We start from the raw sequence: 7,537 nt of genomic DNA, 5'->3' as shown, positions 1-7,537 counted from the left end.
CGGGCTTTGCGGCAGCCGTCAGCCTCGGCGGCACTGGCGCCCACGTGACGCCGCCGCGCCAGCCTGCGAAGCATTTTCCGGTAGGGCCGCGTCTCTGGCGACAGCTCCCACGCCCGAAGAGCCAGGAGGGAAAGCCGTGCCTCGGTGGAAAGCTCTTTGGCAGCCACTCGCGTGGCCCCACAGCCCGTGGGGCTGCGGGCTTTGCGGCGGCTGTCAGCCTGGACGACACCGGCGCCCACGTGGCGCCGCCGCGCCAGCCTGCGAAGCAATTTCCGGTAGGGCCACGGCTCTGGTGACAGCTCCCACGCCCGAAGAGCCAGGAGGGAAAGCCGTGCCTCATTGGAAAGCTCTTTGGCAGTCGCTCGAATGGCCCCACAGCCCATGGCGCTGCGGGCTTTGCGGCGGCCGTCAGCCTCGGCGCCACCGGCGCTCACATCGGGCCGCCGTGCCAGCCTGCGAAGCATTTTCCGGTAGGGCTGCAGCTCTGGCGACAGCTCCCACGGCCGAAGAGCCAGGAGGGAAAGCCGTGCCTCGTTGGAAAGCTCTTTGGCAGCCGCTCGCGTGGCCCCACAGCCCGTGGGGCTGCGGGCTTTCCGGCGGCCGTCCGCCTCGGCGCCATCGGCGCCCACGTCGGACCGCCGCCCCAGCCTGCGAAGCATTTTCCGGTAGGGCCGCGGCTCTGGCGACAGCTCCCACGCCCGAAGAGCCAGGAGGGAAAGCCATGCCTCGTTGGAAAGCTCTTTGGCAGCCGCTCGCATGGCCCCACAGCCCGTGGGGCTGCGGGCTTTGCGGCAGCCGTCAGCCTCGGCGACATCGGCGCCCATTTCGGGCCGCCGCGCCAGCCTGCGAAGCATTTTCCGGTAGGGCCGCGTCTCTGGCGACAGCTCCCACGCCCGAAGAGCCAGGAGGGAAAGCCGTGCCTCGGTGGAAAGCTCTTTGGCAGCCGCTCGCGTGGCCCCACAGCCCGTGGGGCTGCGGGCTTTGCGGCAGCCGTCAGCCTCGGAGCCACTGGCACCCACGTGGGGCCGCCGCGCCAGCCTGCGAAGCATTTTCCGGTAGGACCGCGGCTCTGGCGACAGCTCCCACGCCCGAAGAGCCAGGAGGGAAAGCCGTGCCTCGTTGGAAAGCTCTTTGGCAGCCGCTCGCTTGGCCCCACAGCCTGTGGAGCTGCGGGCTTTGCGGCGGCCGTCAGCCTTGGCGCCACCGGCGCCCACGTTGCGCCGCCGTGCCCGCCTGCGAAGCATTTTCCGGTAGGGCCGCGGCTCTGGCGACAGCTCCCACGCCCGAAGAGGCAGGAGGGAAAGCCGTGCCTCGTTGGAAAGCTCTTTGGCAGCCGCTCGCATGTCCCCAGAGCTCGTGGGACTGCGGGCTTTGCGGCGGCCGTCAGCCTTGGCGACACCGGCGCCCACGTCGGGCCGCCGCGCCAGCCTGTGAAGCATTTTCCGGTAGGGCCGCGGCTCTGGCGACAGCTCCCACGCCCGAAGAGCCAGGAGGGAAAGCCGTGCCTCGTTGGAAAGCTCTTTTGCAGCCGCTCGCATGGCCCCACAGCCCGTGGGGCTGCGGACTTTGCGGCAGCCGTCAGCCTCGGCGCCACTGGCACCCACGTGGGGCCGCTGCGCCAGCCCCCGAAGCATTTTCCGGTAGGGCCGCAGCTCTGGCGACAGGTCCCACGCCCGAAGAGCCAGGAGGGAGAGCCGTGCCTCGTTGCAAAGCTCTTTGGCTGCCGCTCGCATGGCTCCACAGCTCGTGGGGCTGCGGGCTTTGCGGCGGCCGTCAGCCTGGGCGACACTGGCGCCCACGTGGCGCCGCCGCACCAGCCTGTGAAGCATTTTCCGTTAGGGCCGCGGCTCTGGCGACAGCTCCCACGCCCGAAGAGCCAGGAGGGAAAGCCGTGCCTCCTTGGAAAGCTCTTTGGCAGCCACTCACATGGCCCCACAGCCCGTGGGTCTGCGGGTTTTGCGGCGGCCGTCAGCCTCGGCGCAATCGGCGCCCACGTGGGGCCGCCGCGCCAGCCTGCGAAGCATTTTCCGGTAGGGCCGCGGCTCTGGCGACAGCTCCCACGGCCGAAGAGCCAGCTGGGAAAGCCGTGCCTCGTTGGAAAGCTCTTTGGCAGCCGCTCGCGTGGCCCCACACCCCGTGGGTCTGCGGGCTTTGCGGCGGCCGTCAGCCGCGGCGCCACCGGCGCCCACATTGCACCGCCGCGCCAGCCCCCGAAGCATTTTCCGGTAGGGCCGTGTCTGTGGCGACAGCTCCCACGTCCGAGGAGCCAGGAGGGAAAGCCGTGCCTCGTTGGAAAGCTCTTTGGCAGCCGCTCGCGTGGCCCCACAGCCCGTGGGGCTGCGGGCTTTCCGGCGGCCGTCAGCCTCGGCGCCATCGGCGCCCACGTCGGACCGCCGCCCCAGCCTGCGAAGCATTTTCTGGTAGGGCCGCGGCTCTGGCGACAGCTCCCAAGCCCGAAGAGCCAGGAGGGAAAGCCGTGCCTCGTTCGAAAGCTCTTTGGCAGCCGCTCGCGTGGCCCCTAGCCCTTGGGGCTGCTGGCTTTCCGGCGGCCGTCAGCCTGGGCGCCACCGGCGACCACGTGGCGCCACCGCGCCAGCCTGCGAAGCATTTTCCGGTAGGGCCGCGGCTCTGGCGACAGCTCCCACGCCCGAAGAGCCAGGAGGGAAAGCCGTGCCTCGTTGCAAAGCTCTTTGGCAGCCGCTCGCATGGCCCCACAGCCCGTGGGGCTGCGGTCTTTGCGGCGGCCGTCAGCCTCGGCCCCACCGGCGCCCACGTGGCGCCGCCGCGCCAGCCTGCGAAGCATTTTCCGGTAGGGCCGCGTCTCTGGCGACAGCTCCCACGGCCGAAGAGCCAGGAGGGAAAGCCGTGCCTCGTTGGAAAGCTCTTTGGCAGCCGCTCGCGTGGCCCCACAGCCCATGGGGCTGCGGGCTTTACGGCGGCCGTCAGCCTCGGCGCCATCGGCGCCCATGTCGGGCCGCCGCGCCAGCCTGCGAAGCATTTTCCGGTAGGGCCGCGTCTCTGGCGACAGCTCCCACGCCCGAAGAGGCAGGAGGGAAAGCCGTGCCTCGTTGCAAAGCTCTTTGGCAGCCGCTCGCGTGGCCCCACAGCCCGTGGGGCTGCGGGCTTTGCGGCAGCCGTCAGCCTCGGAGCCACTGGCACCCACGTGGGGCCGCCGCGCCAGCCTGCGAAGCATTTTCCGGTAGGACCGCGGCTCTGGCGACAGCTCCCACGCCCGAAGAGGCAGGAGGGAAAGCCGTGCCTCGTTGGAAAGCTCTTTGGCAGCCGCTCGCGTGGCCCCTAGCCCTTGGGGCTGCTGGCTTTCCGGCGGCCGTCAGCCTGGGCGCCACCGGCGACCACGTGGCGCCACCGCGCCAGGCTGTGAAGCATTTTCCGGTAGGGCCGCGGCTCTGGCGACAGCTCCCACGGCCGAAGAGCCAGGAGGGAAAGCCGTGCCTCGTTGCAAAGCTCTTTGGCAGCCGCTCGCATGGCCCCACAGCCCGTGGGGCTGCGGGCTTTGCGGCAGCCGTCAGCCTCGGCGGCACTGGCGCCCACGTGACGCCGCCGCGCCAGCCTGCGAAGCATTTTCCGGTAGGGCCGCGTCTCTGGCGACAGCTCCCACGCCCGAAGAGCCAGGAGGGAAAGCCGTGCCTCGGTGGAAAGCTCTTTGGCAGCCACTCGCGTGGCCCCACAGCCCGTGGGGCTGCGGGCTTTGCGGCGGCTGTCAGCCTGGACGACACCGGCGCCCACGTGGCGCCGCCGCGCCAGCCTGCGAAGCAATTTCCGGTAGGGCCACGGCTCTGGTGACAGCTCCCACGCCCGAAGAGCCAGGAGGGAAAGCCGTGCCTCATTGGAAAGCTCTTTGGCAGTCGCTCGAATGGCCCCACAGCCCATGGCGCTGCGGGCTTTGCGGCGGCCGTCAGCCTCGGCGCCACCGGCGCCCACATCGGGCCGCCGTGCCAGCCTGCGAAGCATTTTCCGGTAGGGCTGCAGCTCTGGCGACAGCTCCCACGGCCGAAGAGCCAGGAGGGAAAGCCGTGCCTCGTTGGAAAGCTCTTTGGCAGCCGCTCGCGTGGCCCCACAGCCCGTGGGGCTGCGGGCTTTCCGGCGGCCGTCCGCCTCGGCGCCATCGGCGCCCACGTCGGACCGCCGCCCCAGCCTGCGAAGCATTTTCCGGTAGGGCCGCGGCTCTGGCGACAGCTCCCACGCCCGAAGAGCCAGGAGGGAAAGCCATGCCTCGTTGGAAAGCTCTTTGGCAGCCGCTCGCATGGCCCCACAGCCCGTGGGGCTGCGGGCTTTGCGGCAGCCGTCAGCCTCGGCGACATCGGCGCCCATTTCGGGCCGCCGCGCCAGCCTGCGAAGCATTTTCCGGTAGGGCCGCGTCTCTGGCGACAGCTCCCACGCCCGAAGAGCCAGGAGGGAAAGCCGTGCCTCGTTGCAAAGCTCTTTGGCAGCCGCTCGCGTGGCCCCACAGCCCGTGGGGCTGCGGGCTTTGCGGCAGCCGTCAGCCTCGGAGCCACTGGCACCCACGTGGGGCCGCCGCGCCAGCCTGCGAAGCATTTTCCGGTAGGACCGCGGCTCTGGCGACAGCTCCCACGCCCGAAGAGCCAGGAGGGAAAGCCGTGCCTCGTTGGAAAGCTCTTTGGCAGCCGCTCGCTTGGCCCCACAGCCTGTGGAGCTGCGGGCTTTGCGGCGGCCGTCAGCCTTGGCGCCACCGGCGCCCACGTTGCGCCGCCGTGCCCGCCTGCGAAGCATTTTCCGGTAGGGCCGCGGCTCTGGCGACAGCTCCCACGCCCGAAGAGGCAGGAGGGAAAGCCGTGCCTCGTTGGAAAGCTCTTTGGCAGCCGCTCGCATGTCCCCAGAGCTCGTGGGACTGCGGGCTTTGCGGCGGCCGTCAGCCTTGGCGACACCGGCGCCCACGTCGGGCCGCCGCGCCAGCCTGTGAAGCATTTTCCGGTAGGGCCGCGGCTCTGGCGACAGCTCCCACGCCCGAAGAGCCAGGAGGGAAAGCCGTGCCTCGTTGGAAAGCTCTTTTGCAGCCGCTCGCATGGCCCCACAGCCCGTGGGGCTGCGGACTTTGCGGCAGCCGTCAGCCTCGGCGCCACTGGCACCCACGTGGGGCCGCTGCGCCAGCCCCCGAAGCATTTTCCGGTAGGGCCGCAGCTCTGGCGACAGGTCCCACGCCCGAAGAGCCAGGAGGGAGAGCCGTGCCTCGTTGCAAAGCTCTTTGGCTGCCGCTCGCATGGCTCCACAGCTCGTGGGGCTGCGGGCTTTGCGGCGGCCGTCAGCCTGGGCGACACTGGCGCCCACGTGGCGCCGCCGCACCAGCCTGTGAAGCATTTTCCGTTAGGGCCGCGGCTCTGGCGACAGCTCCCACGCCCGAAGAGCCAGGAGGGAAAGCCGTGCCTCCTTGGAAAGCTCTTTGGCAGCCACTCACATGGCCCCACAGCCCGTGGGTCTGCGGGTTTTGCGGCGGCCGTCAGCCTCGGCGCAATCGGCGCCCACGTGGGGCCGCCGCGCCAGCCTGCGAAGCATTTTCCGGTAGGGCCGCGGCTCTGGCGACAGCTCCCACGGCCGAAGAGCCAGCAGGGAAAGCCGTGCCTCGTTGGAAAGCTCTTTGGCAGCCGCTCGCGTGGCCCCACAGCCCGTGGGTCTGCGGGCTTTGCGGCGGCCGTCAGCCGCGGCGCCACCGGCGCCCACATTGCACCGCCGCGCCAGCCCCCGAAGCATTTTCCGGTAGGGCCGTGTCTGTGGCGACAGCTCCCACGTCCGAGGAGCCAGGAGGGAAAGCCGTGCCTCGTTGGAAAGCTCTTTGGCAGCCGCTCGCGTGGCCCCACAGCCCGTGGGGCTGCGGGCTTTCCGGCGGCCGTCAGCCTCGGCGCCATCGGCGCCCACGTCGGACCGCCGCCCCAGCCTGCGAAGCATTTTCTGGTAGGGCCGCGGCTCTGGCGACAGCTCCCAAGCCCGAAGAGCCAGGAGGGAAAGCCGTGCCTCGTTCGAAAGCTCTTTGGCAGCCGCTCGCGTGGCCCCTAGCCCTTGGGGCTGCTGGCTTTCCGGCGGCCGTCAGCCTGGGCGCCACCGGCGACCACGTGGCGCCACCGCGCCAGCCTGCGAAGCATTTTCCGGTAGGGCCGCGGCTCTGGCGACAGCTCCCACGCCCGAAGAGCCAGGAGGGAAAGCCGTGCCTCGTTGCAAAGCTCTTTGGCAGCCGCTCGCATGGCCCCACAGCCCACGGGGCTGCGGTCTTTGCGGCGGCCGTCAGCCTCGGCCCCACCGGCGCCCACGTGGCGCCGCCGCGCCAGCCTGCGAAGCATTTTCCGGTAGGGCCGCGTCTCTGGCGACAGCTCCCACGGCCGAAGAGCCAGGAGGGAAAGCCGTGCCTCGTTGGAAAGCTCTTTGGCAGCCGCTCGCGTGGCCCCACAGCCCATGGGGCTGCGGGCTTTACGGCGGCCGTCAGCCTCGGCGCCATCGGCGCCCATGTCGGGCCGCCGCGCCAGCCTGCGAAGCATTTTCCGGTAGGGCCGCGTCTCTGGCGACAGCTCCCACGCCCGAAGAGGCAGGAGGGAAAGCCGTGCCTCGTTGCAAAGCTCTTTGGCAGCCGCTCGCGTGGCCCCACAGCCCGTGGGGCTGCGGGCTTTGCGGCAGCCGTCAGCCTCGGAGCCACTGGCACCCACGTGGGGCCGCCGCGCCAGCCTGCGAAGCATTTTCCGGTAGGACCGCGGCTCTGGCGACAGCTCCCACGCCCGAAGAGGCAGGAGGGAAAGCCGTGCCTCGTTGGAAAGCTCTTTGGCAGCCACTCGTGTGGCCCCACAGCCCGTGGGTCTGCGGGCTTTCCGGCGGCCATCAGCCTGGGCGACATCGGTGTCCACGTCGGGCCAACGCACCAGCCTGCAAAGCATTTTCCGGTAGGGCCGCAGCTCTGGCGACAGCTCCCACGCCCGAAGAGCCAGGAGGGAAAGCCATGCCTCGTTGGAAAGCTCTTTGGCAGCCACTCGCATGGCCCTAAAGGCTGTGGGGCTGCGGGCTTTGCGGCGGCCGTCAGCCTCGGCGGCACCTGCGCCCACGTGGCGCCGCCGCGCCAGCCTGCGAAGCCTTTTCCGGTAGGGCCGCGTCTCTGGCGACAGCTCCCACGCCCGAAGAGCCAGGAGGGAAAGCCGTGCCTCGTTGGAAAGCTCTTTGGCAGCCGCTCGCATGGCCCCACAGCCCGTGGGGCTGCGGGCTTTGCGGCAGCCGTCAGCCTCGGTGCCACCGGCGCCCACGTGGCGCGACCGCGCCAACCTGCGAAGCATTTTCCGGTAGGGCCGCGTCTCTGGCGACAGCTCCCACGCCCGAAGAGCCAGGAGGGAAAGCCGTGCCTCGTTGGAAAGCTCTTTGGCAGCCGCTCGCATGGCCCTAAAGGCTGTGGTGCTGCGGGCTTTGCGGCAGCCGTCAGCCTCGGCGGCACTGGCGCCCACGTGACGCCGCCGCGCCAGCCTGCGAAGCATTTTCCGGTAGGGCCGCGTCTCTGGCGACAGCTCCCACGCCCGAAGAGCCAGGAGGG

This window comes from Larus michahellis, unplaced genomic scaffold (assembly GCF_964199755.1).
Source record: "Larus michahellis unplaced genomic scaffold, bLarMic1.1 SCAFFOLD_26, whole genome shotgun sequence".
Classification (NCBI taxonomy): domain Eukaryota; kingdom Metazoa; phylum Chordata; class Aves; order Charadriiformes; family Laridae; genus Larus; species Larus michahellis.
Note: the sequence above shows the minus strand (reverse complement) of the source record.